Below are 24,180 nucleotides of genomic sequence, written 5' to 3' on the forward strand. Positions count from 1 at the left end.
TCCTCCGGGTACTCCAGTTTCCTCCCACTTTCCAAAGTCATACTGATAGGGAATTTAGATTGTGAGCCCCATCAGGGAAAGCGATGATAATGCTTGACAAGTGTGACCATCTTTTTACTATTGATGCTGCCTATGCAGCATCAGTAGTAAAAGATAGAATGTTAAAAATAATAAAAAAATTAAAAAATATGGTTATTCTCACCTTCCGCCGGCCCCCAGAGTCTTCAGCAATGCTCCCGATACGTTCCGTTCCCAGGGATGCATTACGCGAGGACCTTGACTGTGATGTCATCTCAGGTGATTCGCGCAATGCATCCCTGGGAGCGGAAGATACTGGCCGCGTGGCTGAGAGGCGGGAGAGCTCCGGGGGTCATCAGAAGGTGAGTATATCACTATTTTTTATTTCAATTCTATTTTTTACAGGAATATGGTACCCAGGGCATGGAGGAGAGTCTCCTTTCCTCCAGACCCTGGGTACCATCTGCACATGAAGTGCTCACTTGCATGGTTACGCACTTCACGCACCCAACGACCATTCTGCCGTTGTAGACACATGTTCATTGCCACAAGTTGGTTATCTCAGAGGAAGCGGTTGATGGTATTAATGATACAATGCGCAGGCAACATGTGTCAAAAGCATACTCTAGGGCCAAATAATTTTTTTTCCTGTGGTCAGCTCTGGAGCAATTAATGCAGCATGTGCTGTTGGTGGAGGAGACTCTATAGTGCCTATAATGTTCGTGGTGACAAAAAGTATGTGCAGGTTTTCCATCTGTGGGAGTTCTTTTGTACGTTGTCACCAGTTGATTCTCTGGTACTTTGCAGGCTATGAAAATGGAAAATAATCTGTGGATGTATGCCTCTTAAACACAACGGTTCTCCATCAGAAAAAAACTCGACATCACATGCTCATTACACAAATTCAAGCTAGTCAGTAATAAGAGCAAACCTCAAGATAGAAGTGGAGAGTTGTCATGGTAATGAGAGTCAGTTGGAGCAGATGTCAAGAGAGGAGAGGAGTGACGGAGAGGGGCTCCAGTGAAGAGAAGGGGTCCTAGGGGCCAGGGAAGTGAATAATCCACCCGTGGTGCCTGAATTCACGCTGACCAAAATCGGGTGGAGGGACCAGGCCGCAGTGGGGACCGGCCCCAGACTAGTGGAGAGACTGTAGGACTCAGCTAGTGAACCGGAGGCTGTAGTATCTGTATGTGCGACAGCCAAATCCACACACAATCGCTAAAAAGGCATCCGAGTAGGGTCAAGGGGACCAGGAGATCGTCACTCGACAGGACATGAGGCTACTGGCTTGGGAAACTGTGTGTGAGGCGCAGGGTGTGAGCCAGCAAAGAGAGATGACCTGGGAAGGTACACAAGAAGGGGGTCCTGGAAAAGTGCACCCAAACTACCTGAGAGCTGGCTAGACCACTGATCCAGAGGACACAGCACCTGGCTGGTGATTGTAACCTAAAGACTGTGAGTAAAGTGTGAAGACTGCACCCTGCTGTGTCCTCAGGTTTATTTACTGCGTCACCTGTCCTGCACTACAACAGTCACCATAATCAAATTAACCCTCTAACTGCCCTGGGGCCCGCTCTACCCATGGAAAACTGTAACATGTCTGCTGCGTCACCAACTGCCCCAGTGGACCTGAATCGCAGAGTTGGCCATCTATTGCCAAACTCCACAGATGGCGTCACGACTTAATCCCCTATAAACTTCCCCCCTTACATTTTATTGCATGCCCAGGGCCACGGACCGGGTCACTGCTGCCATGAAATCCCCTGAAGAACTGATCAGCCCAGACTGAGTACCCCCGGCTCTAGAGGGCACTGCAACACCGTAATGTCATAAGCTAGTACTATTGCGGCTGCGAGAAAAGTGGGGCAGCAGACACTGAAGAAACTGGTGGTGGTGACTGAAAATGTGGGCAGCAGTGACAGAGGCTGCTGTCATGTCTACATCACCCTCATGAATCTGGATATCTGGAGCTCCCCGCAGGGCCTTAGGTTACTCGATAATGGGCCGGTCAGGTTTTTTAAAGGGGATATGTCATGGTGGCCCTGGGCGTCCAGTAAAAATGGATGATTAATGAAGGATGATGATGGGGGAAGATGATGGGAAAATGGTAGGGAAAATGGAATCGTGACGCCACCCATGATATTCAGCAAGGGTAGGCGACGCTGCAATGCAGATCCTCTGGGATGGTGTTAGGGCAGCAATGATGGTGAAGCTCTCCACGGGTAGAGCTGTGTCCCAGGGCAGTTAAGGTGGCAACAGGTGAGTTGGTGACTGTGATGGTGCGTGCGGTATGGTGCAGGCGAGACGCGAATGACACGAAGGACACAGGTGTGTGCAGTTTCACAGTTTTTACTCACGATTCTTGTGCACACGGTGACCCGCTTGGCACTGTGTCCTCTGGGGAAGGGATCCAGAAAACTCCCAGGTAGATTGGGAACACCTTTTCAGGTGACGACAAGTATGTGCAGGTTTTCCATCTGTGGGCGTTCCTTTGTACGTTGTCACCAGTTGATTCTCTGGTACTTTGCAGGCTATGAAAAAGGAAAATAATCTGTGGATTTATGCCTCTTAAACACAACGGTTCTCCATCAGCAAAAAAATTGACATCACATGCTCATTACACAAATTCAAGCTAGTCAGTAGTAAGAGCAAACCTCAAGTTGTCCTCCTCCTACTCGCCATGCTCGTCCAAACCTTACTCTTAGACAGCACATATTTAGCATTTTCATCATCACCATCATCATCCTTCTCTAGTGCATGTTGTACTCCGAGTAGGCTTCTTCCTCTTCCTTCTGCAAAATGACAAATCTCCATCACCAATGGTGTGTCAAAGAAACAACTGTATGCTCCCAGTCAACTACTGGTCTGTCAACTAAATTCAAATCTAAGCTGCTGGTGGTGCAATCACTGTTGCTCCAACTTCTGGAGTCTGCAGCCTTTAGAGAAATGATAGCATTCACTCATTGTAACTAGAAGATACCTAGCCACCATTACTATTTGCAGAAAGGGATGCACATTCTCTCTTCACAAGCAGAAGAGCATAGGCCGCTTACTAGACTTTAAGCTCGAAAGTGCATCACACTATAGATACTATATAGCAACAACTATGGCCAGGGATAATACATTAGTTTCACAGCTAAATGGGTGAATGTTTTCAGTGGCAGTCTTATGCCCCCATATCACTAAGGCTAGGTTCATACTGTGTTATTGCAGTCCGTTAGACTCACTGCGTTACACTGCGGCATAATGCAGTGTAACGCAGTCCGTTAACACTGCCAATAACCCCTATCATCGGGCGTAGCCATAATCGGCATGTGCTAGCGATGTGCCGTCATTCTGTGACAGAGCCTTGGATGTGGGCTGCAGCGTCTGAGGCTCCATTACTGCTAGCGCAGATGAAGCATCTGCGCTAGCGGTATAGCATATGCATTGAACGGGCTGCCTTAACGCAGTATGAACCTGGTCTTACAGGTAGTGAGGCCTTCAAGAATGGGAGCTACATTTGTTTCCAATGCCAGGCAGAAACTGATATGAACTTTTCCTCAACCTGCACAGATTTCATCGCTGATTCCACACACCATACTTATCCAAGCAGTTTTACAGCTTGAAAGCCTGAAGGAGACAAGCTACAGGGTAATAGAGTTTTTGCTGTACATTAAGCAGCCATTTGCCTGCTAACTGACTCCCCATGAACTGCAACTTGGAACTGGATTTATCAAAGCACGCCCTTCTGGGTTGGCACAAAAAACAAGCTGCTTGGGCACTGCATGGTGTGAGATGTTACAACATGCTGGGACTCAATGCTGACCACTATGTGCACAATTATTAGGCAAGTAAATATTTTGCCCATATCATAATTTTTATGCAGATTTTCCATCTCTAAGCTGTATAAACTTGAATACTTATTCGATGAAGCAGATCAAATTATGTGTATTTCTGTAATGAGGGAGGGTTAGGCCTGAGGATTTCAACACCCTTTAACAAGGTGTGCAGAATTATTAGTCAACATGTTTTCATCAGGTAAAATGAGCCAAAAAAAGAGATTTAACTGTCTCAGAAAATATAAAAATTGTTAAAATTCTTAAGGTACTGTCACACTTAGCGATGTACCAGCGATCCCGACCAGCGATATGACGCGGTCAGGATCACTGGTACATCGCTAAGTGGTCGCTAGTGAGCTGCCACACAGGTAGATCTCACCAGCGACATCGCTGGGGTCGGGGGTCGCTACTTACCTGTCACACCAGGCGATCCTGCGTCCTCCCGCCCGGCTCCACGCGTCGCTCGTCATCAGCTTCCTGCAGCGCTTCCTGCTGTGACGACGAGCGATGCGTGGAGCCGGGCGGGTCTGAACGTTCTTGCGCGATCAGCGATAACCAGCGGGGGAGCGGGTCGGAGGTAAGTATCAGACACAGCGATATCGCTAGCAATATCGCTATAACGTCACAAGTTATAGCGATATGTGTGACACTACCTTTACAGAGGAATGCAAATAAAATTGCAAATTGGGGCATGATCATGATTACACAACCATCAAATGTTTTGTTGTAAATAGTAAACAGGGTTGTTAAAAATGTGTTGAAAAAAAAGGCATATTAACTGCTAAACATTTGACAAGAATCAAGCATGAAGCAACCAGGAGCCCATTATCCTCCAGTATGGTCATATTCTGAAACTGCCACCTACCTGGAGGTACAGAATGCTCAGTGCTCAGAGACATGGCTAATGTGATAAAGTGTCAGGATGTCCTTCTGTGGATTGACCACTATTGGATGCTATAACTAACTTTGCTAAATTGTGTTGCAATTCTATTACTTACCACTGGAAGCTGTTATTGTGTTCTGCAATCGCCCTTTACCAATATGGTCAATAATGAACCTGTGGAAACCATCTAGTTTTCTATTTGTGCCTACTTAAAGCCACATGGAACATTCACTCATTGTAAAGTAATCTGTTCAGCTGTTGTCTAGTTCCAATCTCCAGCTCCTGAACTGTCTTACCCAGACTGTTCTCACTCATGTACGGATTGTTTCTACAACTCCTACATCCAAGAACTTTGCTTGCACAGGCTGAGTGCAGGTGGATCACCATCCTTGGTACCATGACTCCTCACGGACTCAATGAATCCCTGGGTTTTGCGTCATTTCTATGAGACCATCGATTTCTTTAGATTTTTTGATATTTTTCCTGCCTCTCAGCTTCTTTGACGCTACCTTATGTATATTCTGTATATATTTTGTTTTTAATCCTTGTTTTTAATTCTTTACATCTCTTTGCCCTTAGTTATTTACCTGGTCTTTTCATGCCTTGCACTCATGACCTTTGGAAATCTTCTCCTCTTCACCACCTGAGTATCTGGTGTTCTCCGTGGCCTTTTATCTCTCCACAATGAAGATATGGGATGGCACATCGGAGACAAAGAGGACACTTTACGTAATAGTTCATTGGATCATAATTTTCAACTATGATGTTCATTTGGATTTGGATATATTGATGCTTATGTTTCCCATAAATACAAATGCATGAATTTGTTAATTCTAACATTGTATCTTATTTGCAGTGTGGGTGGATCTTTTGCCAATACATATATATATAAAAAAGATTTTTTCTTATCCTGCTTGTATGTAATGTGACAAAGGATTGCCTTTTCTGGTTACATTTTTACATTCATGTCATTTAAATGTTGGCTTTATAAACATTGCATTGTGGATTGATAGGCTAATTTTGCAATTCTCTCTTTCCCTTCCTTGATGTGTCTCAGGTGCGGAGCTATTGGATTGCGGCTTTGTATAGCCGCATCTTTTACTGTGCAGTTTCCCTTGAGCAGCGTTTGGATGGATTTGATGTGATGTATATTTTTCTCTTACTGTGCATATGTCATTTAGTTCCCCCATGATTGGCCAATCAGTCGCATGTGACTAGCAGGCGTGGGTGGAGCTTTCCCTCCCCTCTTCACTACTCCTCCGTGCGCGTTCTGTTGCTGGGCAACAGTTAGAACTACTAGACGCACGTGACTGGGAGGTGCCTGTGGACGGTGTCTTTCCTCCTGTTCCCCGCTGTTCTCTCAGGCGTGCTCTGTCGCTGGGTAACGACCAGGCGCCAGCCGTCCCTCCGTCGGTGTCACTTCCTGCTGAGACAGTGGGGGTGGAGTTTTTGACTTCCGCCCTATGCGTCCATCTCATTTATGCCTCCCGTGATTGGACCTCTAATCACATGTGACTGCTTGTACAGGGTATTTAGCTGGGCAATTGTCACTACTCTAGCCACGCCCCCCGAGGAAGCGGTTATACTGCAAAACGTGCGTTGGGGCTCTCCTGGTCTGCAGGTCAGTGGTGGTCATTATGATGGGTATGTTTTAACTTTTTCCCTATTTGAATGGGCTAAGTGCAATAGATTTACCTTGTTTCCTCCACCCCTTTCCACTACTTATGAGGATTGTATTCCCAGTTTATGGCTATTGAAAGGGGATTTGGAAGGTTCATTATGTTTTGGTTACACTAATTTTGTTTGCTCACTATGAGGGAATTCATCATTCTTACTACTATTTACCACTAACCCCACTGCCCAGGGTGCATCTTGTATCCGGTGACTATGAGAATATTTTTCCATCTGACTTTTTAAATGCCTGTTTGTATCTTGCTCCTTTTTTGTCTCTTACAATAAAGTTGTCATTTTCATGTAGCCTTGGACTCATTTCCTCCTTCTTTCTCAGTTTTTGTGAGTCGTTTCTATGTATTCTATTGTTAATTGGGGCCTTTCCGTGCACTTGCACAGCATGAAAAAAATACATTTTGAGGGTTTTTTCCTTGTTTTACCTCTGCAGCCAGGAAACCGGTTGACTGATAACTTAACCCTTTCATGAGCAGTTGCTTTACCTCATACCTTTCCTTGCACCCACACCATGCTATTATCATCTTCCTTACCCCCCTGCTTAACACTTTATCTCCCTGCACGGAGTATACCGTACCTCTGTTAATAAATCTGTTAACCCTTGCTCTGCATCCCGCAAATAGAAGAAGTTTGGAACCAACAGAAGTCTTCCTAGACCTGGCTGTCCAGCCAAAGTGAGCAATTGTGGGAGAAGAGCTTTGGTGAGAGAGGTAAAGAAGAACCCCAAGATCACTGTGGCTGAGCTCCACACATGCAGTAGGGAGATGTTAGAAAGTTCCACAAAGTCAACTATCACTGCAGCCCTCCACCAGTTGGGCCTTTATGGCAGAGTGGCCCGACGGAAGCCTCTCCTCAGTGCAAGAAGTATGAAAGGCCACATAGAGTTTGCAAAAAAACACACGAAGAACTCCCAGACTATGAGAAGCAAGATTCTCTGGTCTGATGGGACAAAGATGGAACTTTTTGGTGACAATTCTAAGCGGTATGTGTGGAGAAAACCAGGCACTGCTCATCACAAGCCCAATACAATCCCAACAGTGAAACATGGTGGTGGCAGCATCATGCTATGGGGGTGTTTTTTAGCTGCAGGGACAGGATGACTGGTTGCAATAGAAGGAAACATGAATGTGGCCAAGTACAGAGATATCCTGGATGAAAACCTCTTCCAGAGTGCACTGGACCTCAGACCTGGCTGAAGGTTCACCTTCCAACAAGACAATGACCCTAAGCAAACAGCTAAAATAAGAAAGAAGTGGCTTCAGAACAACTCTGTGACCATTCTTGACTGGCCCAGCCAGAGCCCTGACCTTAACCCAATTGAGCATCTCAGGAGAGACCTGAAAATGGAACTGGAGAGGATCTGCAAGGAAGAATGGCAGAGGATCCCCAAATCAAGGTGTGAAAAACCCATCATTCTGAATAAGACTCATGGCTGTACTAGCTCAAAAGGGTGCTTCTACTCAATACTGAGCAAAGGGTCTGAATACTTATGACCATGTGATATTTCAGTTATTCTTTTTTAATAAATTTACAAAAATTTCTACATTTCTGTTTTTTTCAGTCAAGATCGGGTGCAGAGTGTACATTAATGAGAAAAAAATCAACTTTTTTTAATTTACCAAATGGCTGCAATGAAACAAAGAGTGAAAAATTTAAAAGGCGTCTGAATACTTTCCATACCCACTGTATACTATGTAGGGTATACTGAGTCTTTGCTATATTCAGTGTTCCAGTGATCGGAAAAAAAGGGCTGGTGTCCCACTGTGTAGTTGAGCGTTTACCTGGTGAGGCAGATGGCTAGTCTGAGCATGTTTGGGTCCTTCCACAACTCTCTTGGCAGTCACTGCAAGGGGCGAGGTGGAAAGAAAATTGTATAACATTGTGGCCAATGTGTGAAGCATCACTGAGGTGTGGAACTACCCTTGAAAGTGGAATAAGAATGTTTACTTTCTAAATAACTTTACATTACAATGGTGGATTAAAATATTATTGATTACTGATGTCTCACTAAGTCACCACTAGAGCATGTATTATCTGATGGTGTCAATTCTATTGTCTGCACTCTTTGTGACTGCAGACTTATAAATCCCCCAGAGCATGCACTGTACGCTGCTGAGATTCGCTGGTTTCTGAGCCGGGATCGGAGGGTATGTATGCATTATACATTCTCTTGGCCTGTGAGTGCAGCCTTGCTTCCTTACATTTGTACTGAGTGAGGCTGCGCCCCGACTAGTAATGTGGCTGTCTAGTGGGCATGTTTGTATAATGCATACATACCCAGGTCAGAAACCGGCGAATCCTTGCAGTGCACAGTGTCTGTGCTGTGGAGATTCATAAGGCTTCAGTAAGACAGAGTGACTATAGATTTTGACCGGACAACCTCTTTAAAGATAACACACAGGAACAAGCATACTGGATAAAGCTGAAGCTATTCACTGTCCACCCTTATTAACAACACTGATTTGCAGCACATGCTTCAGCCGATCATTTGCATAAATAACAATCGCAACCATCTCTCCCTTACACAGAAGCGTTTCGCTCGGCCGAGTGCTCCTGTGATCTCTATGAGAAAGCAACTGACTTACATGTTATCCAGCAGCATATCTCACAGAGAACAGTGCGATTGGCAGTTCAAAATTGGAGAAGCGTAATGAACATCTCTCCAGATCCCACACACATTAGACCATAGGCAGAACCCGTCAATTTCAGTAGGTTCAGCCGACATTTGTCTAATGAGTATGGGGGCCAGTATATTTGATGCAGTCTGTAGATGCATTATTTACTCTGTATCTGGGCGAGACCTTTAACAAGGCTTCTTCCAGTTAGACCCGCTGCTTCCTTTAGCTTCCTTCACACATTCATAAAAAAAACACATACCTGAAAAAACGGTACCAGTGTCATCAGTGTTTTTAAAGCATGGTTAAATAAAGAGTTAAATTAAAATGCTTCAACTATATTTTTAATGTTAACCTCTTTACGACCTTGCACATATCCATATGTACAGGCTGGTAGGTACTTATCGACCTTCAACATATGGATATGTCTTTGTGATTTTGCTTGAACAGAGGCTGCACCTTATAAGGGGTATTGGGGGGTGTGCTTGCGTCAATTACGATCTGAATGGATCCTCGCACACGTAGCCGCACCTCACGGGGAAGGGAACAAAGATAATGGGCAAGGCTGCGTGAGTACTCCTCCTCCCCATCATCAGTGGCAACTCTGTTATGAGAATTTTGGTCCCCTGTATCCACATTGGTAGAGTTGAGCGACTTCTGTTTTTTTAGGGTCGAGTTTCGGTTCGTGAAACCCGACTTTTCCAAAAGTCGGGTCGAGCAAGATCGGCCGATTATAGGGAAAAGTCGGGGTCGTCCCGAAACACGAAACCCAATGTAAGTCAATGGGGAATAAAAGTCGGCAGTGAGAGGAGGACAGGAAACACACCTACAGTGCCCATTTGAATGCCAAAAGCATCAATTCTTCTTACTTAAGCTTGTCAACCTTAATTAACTTCATAATACAAGTTACGCACTGAAAAATGGGGGTTATTTGGCTAAAGTTGTGGGGGGTAGGGCTGGCTCCAGGTTTTCATGTGCCCTGGGCGAAAGAGCGCCCCTTTAACACATACCACAACTCATCATGCTCCGATACGGCAGAGAAATAGCGGTATAGTACAATGAAAAATACTTCACTTTTTACATCTCATGACGAGGCCCATCTATTTCTCCATACAGAATCATTGGTCCCATATAATGTTTGAAACAGTATATGATGAGCTCCACATAATGCTACAGTATATGTTGGTCCCCATGGATGAAGCTCCACTGTCTTATGGGCCCAAATAATGCTCCAAACATAATGGGCCCCATTTCTAATGCTCTAGTGTATAATGGGCCCTGTAAATGCTGCTCCAGTGTCTGATGTCCACCTTTGGAATGTTCCAGAGTATAGTGCTCCCCAAAAATTGCTGTCCCAACATTGAAAACAATCAAATAAGTCTCCTCGCTAGGGAATCCCTGTACTAGTCTGGACTCCTCGTCGTCCCCATCTTCCATCTCACTGCACAGTATTTCAACCTTGCAAGTGCTGTGATCCTGAGCAAGCAGGGGGGCCCACTCGTTGGCGACGGCACTGGCACAGGGCCCCTGATAGTACGGTGGTGTGTCTGATGGCGGGTGGGCCGAACCTGCACTTTCATCTGCAGCTTCCTCTTTGTCACCGTGTAAGATGGAACTGTATATGGGAAGGGTAACCTGAGTTTCATCAGGGTCAGATTCAGGCCGTGTAGCGTGCGAGGGGAATGTAGTGGTCTGGGTCAATGTACCAGCAGATTCATCGAGCAGTGGCTGGGCATCAGTGCACTTGTGTCGCCCCCAGGAGTACAGTCGCCACAGTGGCATTACCTTCCTCCTAGGGAGTGTGATGTCATGTTTGGGAGCAACGAAGGATCTCTCTAGCAGGTTAACTGATTGGGTGGCGTTATTCCCACGAGTCATGACCCTCCAAACAGCGTTCATGAAGGCAAAGTGTTAGTTTTACGTGGGCAGTATGGTTGCAAAGCTGAACCTTAAAGGAATGTCCAGAAGGGCACCACCAGGAGTGGAGCCTACGGTTAAATTCGACTCCACCTGGGAAACCTCAACCATGCCAGCTACAGAAAAGATGCACACATTGCAAGCTTAATTCCGTTAACGAACGAGACTCCGTCATGCCCCGCGGTCCGAGTCCGGCTTACTAGAGGGACACGTGAGGCTCTGGCACATGAGATTGGCCAATAACTGGTGTGTCATGCCCTTACATGTCCGTGGCTGCATGTGCGCTACACTGAAAAGGCCAGCGTTTGTCGCTTACAGGTGCAGATAACCCGCTGAACAACGTTAGTGATGGGGATCACTGATTACAATTATTACCCGCGAACGATGATTTCCCAGTAAGTGCAGGTCAACCGCAGTTCCGGAATTAGGCCTATCCGTCATTCCTGAAAAAATGAAAAACTTACGTGTGCAAACTAGAGGTGCTGTAGCTTGCTTAACAGCTCGCCAGCCGTTCTCACGCCCAGTATGGATTACACGTGATTGCACAAAGGTGAGAAAGGGTACCGTATCCCCGGATAACAGTAATGGATAGCGTACACATTCAAAATATATGTCTATACATCAGGAGGCAGGCTCAGACGGTGTTTGGCCCAGTATGGCTTGCACGTGATTGCACAAAGGTGAGAAAGGGTACCATATCCCCGGGTAACATGTATGGATAGCGTACACATTCAAAATATATGTCTATACATCAGGAGGCAGGCTCAAACCGTGTTAGGCCCAGTATGGCTTGCACGTGATTGCACAAAGGTGAGAAAGGGTACCGTATCCCCGGATAACATGTATGGATAGCGTACACATTCAAAATATATGTCTATACATCAGGAGGCAGGCTCAGATGGTGTTAGGCCCAGTATGGATTGCACATGATTGCACAAAGGTGAGAAAGGGTACCGTATCCCCGGATAACATGTATGGATAGCGTACACATTCAAAATATATGTCTATACATCAGGAGGCAGGCTCAGAAGGTGTTAGGCCCAGTATGGATTGCACGTGATTGCACAAAGGTGAGAAAGGGTACCGAATCCCCGGATAACATGTATGGATAGCGTACACATTCAAAATATATGTCTATACATCAGGAGGCAGGCTCAGACGGTGTCAGGCAAAGTATGGATTTGACGGCCCAGACTACACAGCGGAGGAGCAGGGAGAGGTAAAGATTGCAAATGCTGGGGCCCTGCCCAAGCAAGGGGGGGCCCACTCGTGGGCGTCGGTACTGGCACTGGGCCCCTCATAGTACGGCGGTGTGTGCATCACCACCGTCAGAGACACTTGATTGCACTATGAGAGACCCTGTGCCAGTGCCTGCGCCCAAGAATCGGCCTACCCACCTGTCCAGGGCAACGGCACTCGCACGGTGTCGTGCGCTAGGTGGTGACCCCGGCCATGGGGGGGAGGCAGCACAGTTAGGGAGTTTTAGAAAGTGGCATATGTTGATGTTGGACATTCAGCTGATGCAAAAGGCGAAATAGGTGAAGTCCCAGGAAGAGGTGGACCAAAGCAAGCCATTTTTCTGTCACCCTATGTGTCATCAGGGGAAGGTGGGACAAAATCCTTGGAAACCCATGCATGGTTCATTTTAATGAAGGTTAGATCATCCACATTTTGGGTTGACAGACGGGTCCTTTTTTCTGTCAGGATTGATCCAGCTGCACTGAAGACTCTTTCCGATAGCACACTTGCAGCTGGGCAAGCGAGCTCCTGTAAGGCATATTGTGCCAATTCAGGCCAGGTGTCCAGTTTAGCGGCCCAATAGTGAAAGGGGAATGACCTGTGTGGGAGAACATCGATATGGGAGGAAAAGTAGTTTGTAACCATAGTTGACAACTGCTGTCTCCTGTCACTTTCCATCGATGCAGTATTACCAGTTGTGTGAGCGGTACTTGAAAAATCAGTCCACAACATTGTCATGAAACCCCTGTCTCCAACGCCACTTCTGCTGTGTGCACCATGAACACCTCTGCCAAGCTGCCCCCGGCCCGTACGGCTCGTGTGAGAACCATCACCGCTGCTGTGTGCTGGGAATGCCTCAAGCAACCGATTTACCAGAGTTGCTTGTTTATTAGCCAATATTAGGTCAAGGTTCTCCTGTGGCATGATGTTTTGTAATTTGCCTTTATAGCGTGGATCCAGGATGCTGCCCAACCAGTAGTCGTCATCGTTCATCATTTTGGCAATGCGGGGGTCCCTTTTTAGGATCTGCAAGGCATAATCTGACATGTGGGCCAATGTTCCCGGTGTCAATGATGCACTGCGAGTGCTGGTTGGAGGAGCACTTTCTGGCAAATCCACATCCCTCCAGTCATGCACAAACCCTGTACCAGACCTTGCCACGCCAACATTTTCACTTGCCCCACGAAATGCATCCTCCTCCCCTAAGTAATCATCCCCATCATCATCCTCCTCCTCCTCTTCTTCCTCCACCTCGTCCAGGAGAGGTCCCTGAGCAGACAATGGCTGAATGTCATCAAGGATTCCCTCCTCCTCTTCCTCCTCATCAACATTGGCTGCAGACGCCTGCTCCTTAAGGTGCGTCAAAGTTTGCATGAGCAGACGCATAAGTGGGATGCTCATGCTTAGGATGGTGTCGTCTGCGCTTACCAGCCGTGTGCATTCCTCAAAACACTGAAGGACTTTACAGAGGTCTATAAGCTTCGACCACTGCACACCTGTCAACTCCATGTCTGCTCTCAAAGTGCCTGGCCGTGTATCCTCCCACAAATGCATTATGGCCTGCCTCTGCTCGCACAGCCGCTCCACCATGTGCAGGATGGAGTTCCACCTTGTTGCAATGTCGATAATGAGGCGGTGGTTGGGAAGGTGGAGCAATCGCTGCAGCTTCTGCATACGAACGGAGTGTAGAGGCGACCGGCGGATGTGCGTGCACAGTCTTCGCACCTTCTGGAGCAGGGCTGTAAACTCCGGATAATTTTTGAGGAAGCACTGCACCACCAGGTTCAAGGTGTGAGCCAAGCAAGGTATGTGGCTGAGTTTTGAAAGGGCTATGGCTGCCACAAAATTACGGCTGTTATCACTAACTACCTTGCCTGCCTCAAGATGTACACTGCCCAGCCATGACTCAGTTTGTCGCTTCAAGTACTCGGCCAGCACCTCGGCGGTGTGTCTGTCGCCCAAACACATCATCTGCAACACAGCATGCTGACGCTTTCCACTAGCTGCTCGATAGGGGGACACCTCATGTGCAACAGTGGCAGCTGCAGATGGAGTGCTCGTACGACTGCGCTCTGTGGACGAGCTTTCGCTTCTGGAGGAGGAGGAGGAGGAGGAGGAGGGTCGAACGCCTACAGCCAACTGTTTCCTATACCGTGGGCTAGGCAGCACTGTCCCACCACCGCTGTCCCCTGTGGACCCTGCATCCACCACATTAACCCAGTGTGCAGTGATGGACACGTAACGGCCCTGGCCATGCCGACTGGACCACGTATCAGTTGTGAGGTGCACCTTTCCACTCACTGACTGCTTGAGTGCATGGACAATGCGGTCTTTTACATGATGGTGGAGGGCTGGGATGGCTTTGCGAGAGAAGAAATGGCGACTGGGTAGGTCATAGCGTGGTACTGCATAGGCCATGAGTTCGCGGAAAGCTGCGCTTTCCACGAACCGATAGGGCATCATCTCAAACGAGATTAGTTTGGCAATGTGGGCGTTCAAACCCAGTGTACGCGGATGAGAGACTGAGTACTTTCTTGACCTACTCATAGTGTCTGGGAGGGTGAGCTGGACTTGAGAGCTGCATATGGTGGAAGTAGCGGTGGACAGGGCAGACTGAGAGATGGTTGATGATGGTGATGGAGTTGGTGTTCTTTCTGATGGCCTAGATTCAGTATTTCGTTGATATAACAGTGGGATTCCCTGACTGCTGTGGCCTTGCAACGACACCTCAACATTTGCTGCTGTGCTAACCGTTGGCCTTACAGGGGGGGAAACAATGTAGCGTTGCTGACTACCTTCTTTGTGATCAGTTGCGCATGTGGCACTTGAGGTTTTGTTGTGTCCACGCTTGCAAGTGCATGGTGGTTAAATGTCTAAGCATGCAACTGGTATTCAAATTTTTCAGATTTTTCTCTCGGCTAAAGGTCTTTGCGCACTTCTTACAGATATCCTTGGCCTGATCATGAGGATTTTGTTCAAAAAAGTGCCACACTGCACTCTTCCTACTTTGGCAGACATTTTGCGGCCTAGCACGCTGTGATCTTTTGACCCTCTGGACAAGCTGTCCAGCAACTCTTTTGATTTTTGGAACCTGTCTTTGGAGTGCTCCGGGCCTGCCAGATAACAGCTGTTGCGATGTCGATGTCTGCTGTGGATGCTCCTCATCTGAGCTATTGGAAGCAGCACCCTCTTCCCCCAATGGATGCCAATCTGGGTCAACAACTGGGTCATCCATCACCTCCTCTTCAATGTCATGTGCACCTTCCTCTGTGTCACCGTGTATGGTGGTATAGTGTGCGGGAAGGGGCACCTGAGTCTCATCAGGGTCAGAATCTGGCTCTGTACACTGCGAGGACAATGTAGTGCTCTGAGTGAATGTACCAGCAGAATCATCTATCAGTGGCTGTGCATCAGTGCACTCCATGTCAGATTCATCTTGGCCTGGGTAATTCACCATTTCACTTGATAATCCAGGCATGGTATGTGAAAACAGATCCATGGAGTAATCAGTAGTATGGCCTGCATCATCCTTCAATCTTGGTTGGGGTGAAGGACACAAGGAAAGGTGTGGTTCATGAACATGAGCCTCCAATGACGACTCAGTGCTTTTACTTTTTACAACTTCAGAAGAGGAGGCGATAGAGCTGGAGGCTGAGTCAGCAATGTAAGACAAAACTTTTTCCTGATGCTCTGGCTTTAAAAGCGGTTTGCCAACTCCTAGAAAACTAAGCCTTCGAAGCCTTATGGAGCCAGACGATGACGCAGGCTCAACACCTCCTGCATTCGGTCCTATTTTGCTCTTGCCACTACCATCAGATCCACCACCAACACCATCATTACCAGCTGCCAACCCCGCCCAATTCCACGGCCTCTTCCAACAGCCTTCCTCATTTTTTGTAGAAATGTAGACAAAATCCAACAAACTATATAGTAATGTAAAACAAGGTACAAGGTGTCTATAGGACAGGGGAGATTTTGAATTTCTGCAGACACTTGTGGACACTGGACACTTTTGGATTGTGTGAGGCCCACTGAATATCAGAGCGCTATGTCACAGGCTCGATGGCACAGGTGTGAAAAAAGTGACTACAGGATAAGGGAGATTTTGAATTTCTGCACACACTAGTGGACACTGGACACTTTTGGATTGTGTGAGGCCCACTGAATATCAGAGCGCTATGTCACAGGCAGAAATTGGCTAGTGTATCACAAACTACAAGGTGTATGTAGAATTGGGCAGAATAGGAATCTCCCTAGAGTGTAGGTCTGTAAGAACGGAACAAGTCCTCCAGTTATCCTTCCACAGTGACACACAGATAGCTTCACTGTGGCCGTGATAACAGCCGTTACAAGGTACTGAGAGGAGCGTGCACGTACACGGCTGTCCGGTGTACGTAAAATTGTCAAGCTCCGTGCTTTTTAATTATACGGACTGACACACGCTGTCTCTCTATAGTTTTGAATGTGATCAAACAGCAAATATATTTAACTGTTTGAAAGCTAGACAAAACTAGTAGGTGCAGGTCTGTAAGAACGGAACATGTCCTCGACTTATTCTCACAGAGTGACACACAGAGAGATTCACTGTGGCTGTGATAACAGCCGTTACACGGTACTGTGTGAGGAGCGTACACCGCTGTATGGTGTGAAAAAATGCACGCTCAGTACCTCAGCAGGACAAAAAAAAATTGGGATTGCTTTTAAAAAAGCAGTTTGCAGAGCAGTGGGTAAACAGCAATGCAGCTGTCAGGAAGCCTTAGAAGGCAGCCTAACAACCAACACCACTGATCCACCACAATATAGCCTCCCCTTGCACTGCACACACAGTGACTGGTGTGTTGTACAGGCAAAATCGCTAGCAGCAGAAGCAGTTTTTTTTTCTTCTTCCCTGCCTAACGCTCTCCCTACAGAATCATCAGCAGCAACCTCTCCCTATGCTAAGATCGGCAGAAGTAAGATGGCGGTCGGCGTGCACGCCCTTTTATAACCCCTGTGACGCCCACCAAAGCAAGCCAATCACTTGCATGCCCTTCTGAAAGATGGTGGTGACCCCTGCCTATGTCATCATGTTGCACACAGTGTCCGTGGATCCTGATTGGCTGAAAAAGAGCGCAAAACAAACTTTTGAAACGCGACTTTGGCGCGTAAGTCGCCGACCTCGTGGCCGACCTCATCCTAGGGTCGGTTTTCGTTTCTTGAAACCCGACTTTGCCAAAAGTCGGCGACTTTGCCAAAAGTCGGCGACTTTTGAAATTTTTCAACCCGTTTCGCTCAACTCTAACCGCCACGTGTCAGCTGAAACCCAGCACTGACAGCCAGGAGCGGTGTCTGCACCACTACCTGCAATTTAACCCCGCAGTTTAATCCGCTAGTGATCAATGCATTTAGAAGGCACCATGATATTGCGGGGTACAATCGTTGCCATGGTGACCCAATGTCATCATGACGAATCTGGGTCACCAGGCTCTAGCAAATTTGTTAGATCATGCTCAGTGCACGATCTGACAAATTTGTGTGAGAACAGACTGTCATTTCTAATGCATTGCAACAATCCACTAATTAATCCAACAAATTTTACATTCAAAAAGTCAAATGGCGCTCCTTTCCTTCTGGTCCCTGCCCTGCGCACAAACAGTAGTTTTCCCAAACACATGGGTATCCGTGTACTCTGGTGCATGGTGCAATTTCTCCTGTTACCCTTGTGAAAATAAAAAATTGGGGCTATAAAAACATTTTTGTGGGAAAAATGTGTTTTTTTTTGTTTTCACAACTTTATGTTATAAACTTCTGTGAAGTACCTTGTGCTTCAAGATGCTCACCACATATCTTGTTAAGTTCCCTGAGGGGTCTAGGTTCTAAAATGGTGTCAGTTGTGGGGAATTTCCACTGTTTAAGCCCATCAGTTGCTCTCCAAATGTGACATGGTGTCCAATATTTGTTCCAGCAAATTTTTGCATTCAAAGTCAAATGGCAATTCTTCCCTTCCAAGCTCAGTCGGTGTGCCTAAACAATGATTTTCCCCCACATTTTGGGTATCAGTGTGCTCAAGAGAAATTGCACAACAAATTTTGGTGTCCATTTTTCTTATTTATTTTTTTTAAATTGGATCTAAAGTAACATTTTTGAGAAAAAAATTAAATGTTCATTTTTTCCTTCCACATTATATTAATTTCTGTGAAGTACCTGAAGGGTTAATAAACTTCTTGAGTGTGATTTTGAAAACCTTGAGGGATTAAGTTTTTAGAATCGTTTGACTTTTGGGTATTTTCTGTCATATAGACCCCTCAAAGTCACTTAAAATGAGAGGTGGTCCCTAAAAAAATGATTTTGTAAATTTTGTTGATAAAATAAGAAGTCACTGGTCAATTTTTAATCCTTATAACTTCCTACGAAAACAGCATTATGTTTCAAAAATTGTGAGAATGTAAAATAGGCATGTGGAAAATGTTATTAACTATTTTTTGACATAATGTTCTGATTTAAGGGCATAAAAAGTAAAAGTTTGAAAATTGCTAAATTTTAAAAATGTTTGCAAATTTCAGTTTTTTTTGCAAACAATCTCAAGTCTTTTTGAATAAATGTTACCACTCTAATCAAGTACAGTATGTCATGAAAAAGCAATCTTAGAATCATTGGGATATGTTGAAGCATTCCAGAGTTATTACCAGTGACGCTGGTCAAAAATGTAAAATTTGGCATATTCATGAAGGTGAAAACAGGCTTGGGGGGGTGAAGGGGCTGAGCACATACAACACACATATAGCACATGGATACCATCTCTCTACCATGTCTCCATGTGGTTCGTGAGGACATATGGTGTGTGTGAAAACACGAACATATGAAGATCACCGTAGGTTCTAATGGGTACATGTGGTATCAGTGAAATAAATGGATGCCACGTGTACCGGAAACATGTACATGTGAAGTGGGCCTCACATTGGTTCTGTTACTACTGCTAATACTTCTTCTGCCACATCGCCACAGATCCTTCATCATGCACTATCAAATGCTGGAGCCTGTGTTTTTCCATTTTTCCCCTTAGTTTTGAAACCTTGTACTCTAGTGCTGGGGACACCACTGGCATCGTAACCTCTTCGTACCAGGCCACCAGCTTATGAGCCCTAGAGCCACAATGCAGGACATTACTGGTACAGATGTTAAGCCAACTATAAAATCAATATCATGAATAGGACTGCTTCCAAAAATTCTCTTTTCTGGCTTCCTAACTTGTCAAATAGTTAAAGGCAGTATCTATCAGTCACTGGCTGTATGATTTCAGCCATGTACTGTATGTCTGACTCTGAAACAGTGCTGCATTTAAGAAAAAAAAACACTTTAAAAGCCCCCGGTGACCAAGCGCTGGGAAAGGTCAGAGAGGTCCGGCGCCTGCGCACTGCAGTACTTTACGCTGCCCTCAATAGGGTAGATATAGTATGCCTGCGCAGGAGCTACGGAAGAAGTAAGGAGGAGGACATCATCGCTAGAAGATGGGAGGCACCGGACCGCGACACCCACCGCACCTGCCCCCGCCCCCGGGTGAGTATAATCTAACTTGTTTTTCTTATCTTTCAGGTTACATCGGGGGCTTATCTACAGCATTACAGAATGCTGTAGATAAGCCCCTGATGGCTGTGGATGCATCTTATAGGCCAAAAATGGGGTGAAATATTCCCTTTAAGTGAATAATCAGATAGGTGGATTCCTGGCAGTTTCTCTTTACTCGATCTACTTGAGCGAGAGGTCTTATCTTGTGTGCATGTATAGTGAAAAAGTAGTTAGTCATTGGCAGTAAACGGGGAGAAGTCTCTGGTCTCTGGGGACCCACCTTTCTGTCTAGTCTCCAGTGTGACTTGGTTGCTTTTAAGCAATGTTTTTCTCTGAAATGCCACAGTGTTTCAGAGTCAAACATACATTGCTGAAATCATACAGCCAGTGTCTAATACATGCTGTATGTGGATTGGGCAGCATATATCAGCTGTTAGGTTCCCTTTAACATTACTTATATAAAATGTCCCGTCAATGTTTTATAAGTGTTGCTACCAGACAGTGGAGTGGATTCAATAATATCTTTCATTATTCAGTAAATCTTTTCTGTACTATACAACTATGCACATAGTGTACCATAAAAGCAGACACACAATGGCAATATATAACTCTGCTACATAATAAATCAGTAGAGTCAACAGAGGAGTTAAAGTGCCAGTGTGTACACTACGGGCTCACATAACATTCCATTCTTCTCTGGCTTGTTCCACATGAGCTGCATAACTCATAAGGATAGGGATTAGGGGGATAATATTGTACACACTAATAGGACATGCTTAATCACAAACAAATAATCATTGTTTTGTAGAGTTTCAGGAAATGAGAGGAAATAATGCTGGTTAAAAATATGGTTCTGAGGAAATCTACCTTTTGAAGACTTGAAATGATTATGTTCTTAGAACGACTTTGTGAAAACCATTTGACCATTGTGTTTCAATGGATTTTAAAGCCTTACAAGCGTTTATACACCAAGAAGTTAACTTTCAGTAATAACGTTTACTAGCCATGTTGCCAAATTATACTTCCTTCAATTTTCTACAGATCAGAACTATATTCATGAGAATATTGTGGTTAATTTATTTTTACTGCAAAATTTAATTTGAGCAGCTAACATATACTAAGTAAATATAAGTACAATCAGGTCAGGTTAATAGCGCACAATGACAATTTGCTTATTAGTTAAACTCTATAAACAAATACATAACTATGTAGCAGCAAAAGCAAAAGTTGGGAATTAATAGAAAATAGCAAAATGACTAATTCAGACTTCATACAAAGGGGAACATTTTCGATTATGGTATTTTTTATACTATTTAGTTTTTAATTTGTCTTTTTTTTGTACAACTTGCTTTGCAACTAACACCAAAATAGTGAAAAAGTAACACATTAAAAAACAGGATACAAATTATACTGATTGTATTAAACTCTTTTGACTCCATTGCTTTAGGTGGACAAAATGCAATATCTGTTAAAAAAAAAAAAAGTAAGGGATGAGTGTTGGGTCATTTTATTAGGTTAATCTGGTCATTTTACAAAAAGCAAGGACCTGCAGTGAGGACCAGGTATGGCAATACAGAATAGTTCAAGATAAAAAAATGAACATGACATGGATGCATCCTTGTTCTGCCCTCTGGATATAGGGCAGTCTGTTGTGTTATGTGCTCTGAATAGGGCTATATGTTTGTATTATGTGCTGGGTTATCTATAGTACCATCTAGTGGTGGCTGAATTTATAGCAGTGTATTTGATAGCATTTACAGTCTGTGACTTTAACAGAAGCAATGCACTGTGAGATTGAAGCAATGCTTTGTGGGAACAAAGCAATGTATTCTGGGATGAGGGAGATGCCATTTTCTTTTTGTGTATCTCATAGAACGCACCTGTTATTTTTGTGTTCCTGTAACTTCTCTACTTGAGTCGCTATATGGGTAAAGCATATCTGGTAAGAATCAGTGTTTTCTTGCAATGCAGTGATTTAGAGAGGTGTTAGTTACTGTTTAGCAGTCAGGAGATGTTATGAGATGTCATTAACTGTTTAGCTGTCAGTTCACTGTGAATGTAATCAGAGACTTATGTATTCCTATGTAGTGTTTGCATCACTGTACACTTTCCCAATACTTAGCCATGTCGTTTGCATTTCTTATAGTTTTACCGCGCATGCTCTATACTGTTCACCAATAAACAAGTTAGACTACAGAGAACAGTCTGCTTATTTGGAACATAGAACAGTGGTTTATGCTGTATGCTGAATTGCACACCGTGTCAATGTGTATGAAGGCAGAACAATCCTCTCTCTTTTTCATTTCCACCTCTGCAGAAGTATTCATGAAGGAAGATGGGCTAAGATGATTCGACTGTTGGAGTAAATGTAGTTGGAAGAACGAATCTAAAATGTTCCAATGATAAAACACTGCTGGAAGAAAGTGAGAAGGATTTGGAAAGCTGATCATGAAATTGAAAGAAAAAAGTGAGAAGATGGAACTTTATGTAAGCATCAAGACGACCAAAATCATTACTATCAGCAATTAGTAAGTCCATATACAGCTCAAAAATTAAGAAATAAATGTGGTCAACATCTTTGCATCTTGGTTTCTTCATTAATCATAGTGGCTGTCCAACATCAGTGAGTTCAAGCATCAAATAGCACTGGAGCTTGCATCCATGTGGAGCATAAAACAAATAAGTAAGTGCAAGGAAGTCTCAATCACCATCAAACAAAGACTGATCACGGCATTTTTGTTCCCAATTATGGCATATGAGAATCAGAAGATAATTTGATGCCTTTGAGTTGCGGTGCTGAAAAAGACTTCTCCAAATTTTATAGAAAGCTAAGATCAACAACAATAATGTTCTTGATCATATAAATCCAGAGATGTCCCTGGAAGGCAAGAAAACCAAACAGAAACTTATCTACTTTGGACATCTCAAGAGGATAAATTTAGTAGAAAGTAAGATGTTGCTTAGAATGGTCAGTGGTAAAAGGAAATAGTATAGCCGGATACTCTGAAGATTGATACTGCAATAAACATCAAGCAATTGAAAGAAACCATGGAAAGCAGAGAAGCATGGAAGAAACAACCTATAGAGTGTCCAAAAGTAGGAAATATTTGAATAGATTAAATTAGAAAAAAAAGTTGAAAATAACACATCTGATGAAAATCGTCACACCAAAGAAATGATCTATCGCAAAAAAAGATGAGCAGAGCACAAAAAACAACATTAATAAAGATTAAAAGCCAAGATACATGTTAGCAATGCCATAATAAGAGCAAAAAAAGAGATGAAGGATAAGTTTCCCAAATATTATTAGCATGTTTTTTAACATTTTAGTAACGCTTTTTATTCAACTATTTTTGGTGACTTTTTTCTTAACACTTTATACAAATATTTTTATAGGTCTTTTTGAAGAAATTATAGTGAAAAACACTAATGCTGAAAAAATGCTAAATCAACACAACATATTTGTAACTTATTCTCCCTTTCAATGGATGAAATTTGCAGCAAAATTTACTGTAGCATTTTTGGATCTGTGGCAAAATATGCAGTGAAAAAAATGTAACCTGAAGCTGACTTTAGATGGCCTTATTTCATGGCATATTACTATGCAGACAGCAATGCCTGGACTGATAGTGGTACTCATAGACATATACACACAAGTCAAAATTGTTGGTACCCCTCGTTTAATGACAGAAAAACCCACAATGGTCACAGAAATAACTTGAATCTGACATAAGTAATAGTAAATCGAAAATCTATGAAAATGAACAAATGAAAGTCAGACATTGCTTTTCAACCTTGCTTCCACAGAGTTTAAAAAAAAAATGAAACTCTTGAAATGGGCCTGGACAGAAATGATGGTACCCTTAACTTAATATTTTGCTGCACAACCTTTTGAGGCAATCACTGCAATCAAATGATTCCTGTAACTGTCAATGAGACTTCTGCACCTCTCGACAGGTATTTTGGCCCACTCCTCAAGAGCAAACTGCTCCAGTTGTCTCGTGTTAAAGGTTGCCTTTTCCAGATGGCATGTTTCAGCTCTTTCCAAAGATGCTCAGTAGGATTTAGGTCAGGGCTCATAGAAGTCCAACTCAGAATAGTCCAATGTTTTCCTCTTAGCCATTCTTGGGTGTTTTTAGCTGTGCGTTTTGGGTCATTATCTAGTGGCAAGACCCATGATCTGCGACTGAGACCAAGCTTCCTGACACTGGATAGCACATTTCTCTCTAGAATCCCTTGATAGTCTTGATATTTCATTGTACCCTGCACAGATTCTAGACACCCTGTGCCAGATGCAGCAAAGCAGCCACAGAACATAACATAGCCTCCTCCACAGTAGGGACAGTGTTCTTTTCTTGATATGCTTCTCAGGCTGAGTGCACATGGTGCTGATTCTGTGCATGCGTTTTTTGTGCACAGATCACGAAATCCGCAGGTCAAATGACCTGCATTTTTC

This window comes from Dendrobates tinctorius, unplaced genomic scaffold (assembly GCF_039654945.1).
Source record: "Dendrobates tinctorius isolate UK_male_01 unplaced genomic scaffold, ASM3965494v1 ptg000036l, whole genome shotgun sequence".
Classification (NCBI taxonomy): Eukaryota; Metazoa; Chordata; class Amphibia; order Anura; family Dendrobatidae; genus Dendrobates; species Dendrobates tinctorius.